The 1,309-nt window shown below is 47.7% G+C and overlaps 1 protein-coding gene across 1 annotated transcript in view; it reads left to right on the top strand.

Moving 5' to 3' along the window:
* Positions 1 to 1,309, top strand: part of GARNL3 (GTPase activating Rap/RanGAP domain like 3) — a 97,735-nt gene that overhangs the window by 743 nt on the left and 95,683 nt on the right. The window lies entirely within an intron of this gene.

The following is a 1,309-nucleotide window of genomic DNA, read 5'->3' as shown; positions in this document are numbered from 1 at the left end:
GGAGTGGGGTCCGCCCTCCGCTTCCTAGGGCCTTGCCTTTACTTAGAGGGGATGCTCCTACTCTCACGGTTCAGTCGGCCCTAACACTTTTTCAGATCCTACCCTCTTGGGGATGACACCTTCAAATCCACATCCCAATGGGCCGCTGGCTGGGTCTCACTGAAGCTATAACCGTGCCCTCTGCTCCCATCGCCTGCGCGGTGGTGGGGACTGGGTTTGGGGACAAGGAGAAATGACGACAGGGACTCTGGCCCCCACTGAGGCTGAAAAGAGGGTTCAGTTGCTAGGATAAAATGCAAAGTAACCAGGATCCTTACTAGGAAGCTCAGGGCCCTTTCCCAACATCCTTGATTCTTGGCATACCCCACCTCACCCTTAGTGCTCCAGCAGTACTGACCAGGGCATAAGTCTTGTGAGGACAGAGACCATCACTGTCCAGGCTACTACTCTGTCTTCAGAGCTGGCTCAGGCCTGGCCTATCACAGACATCTACTCTGTGTTAAATGAATAAAGGTCTTACCACCTGGTGATTCCTCCTTTATGCTGTACTGTTTCTAATCTGTGCCTTTACTCACATCATGCTCTTTTGTCTACAAAGAATATTCTTTCTTTTTCTCTTTGCATAACACCTACCCCTTCTCCTCCAGGAAGTTTTCCTGACCCTCAGGCTGAGCTCTTTGCTGTCTCAACAATGCTGTCTGTGCATATGCTTGCAAGTTCAGCTATCATTGGTGTAGTGTTGTAGGTAGTATATCTCCCCCATTAGATCAGGGGAACCAGACAGATAGAGGCTCTGTCTTCATGGTGCTTCCACATTGGTTGTTGGAGCAGGAAGGATGAGAGAAAGTATACCAAGAGATGAGGCTGGAGAGATGAGTGGGCAACCGGATATCTCAGGCTTGAGGTGGGATGCTTGGAGCAGCACTGTCCCATAAAACTTGCTGAATGATGGAAAGCCTTTGCAATCCATGCTGCGTGATATGGTAGCCACTACCACCTGTGGCAATGGAGCACTTGTCATGTGGCTAGTTCAACTAAGGAATTGAATTTTAAATTTTATTAAAAGTTACTTAACTTACATTTAAATAACAATCTATGACTGATGTGTACCATATTAGTACCAGTTTTTCTCTTCCTCTGAATTCCCACATATATCACCCCCTCCTTTGTCTTCATGACCTTACAGCTGAAAGACTAAATAACTTACTGGCCTCCGGAGTTTTTTTGTTTTTCTTTTTTCTTTTTTTGAGTTAGAGTCTCACTCTGCCGCCCAGGCTGGAGGGCAGTGGCCACTCCCAGCCACCGCAGC

This window comes from Carlito syrichta, unplaced genomic scaffold (genome assembly GCF_000164805.1).
Source record: "Carlito syrichta isolate Samal-C Ts95f unplaced genomic scaffold, Tarsius_syrichta-2.0.1 Scaffold199527, whole genome shotgun sequence".
NCBI lineage: Eukaryota > Metazoa > Chordata > Mammalia > Primates > Tarsiidae > Carlito > Carlito syrichta.
Note: the sequence above shows the minus strand (reverse complement) of the source record. Positions and strands in the feature narration are given on the sequence as shown.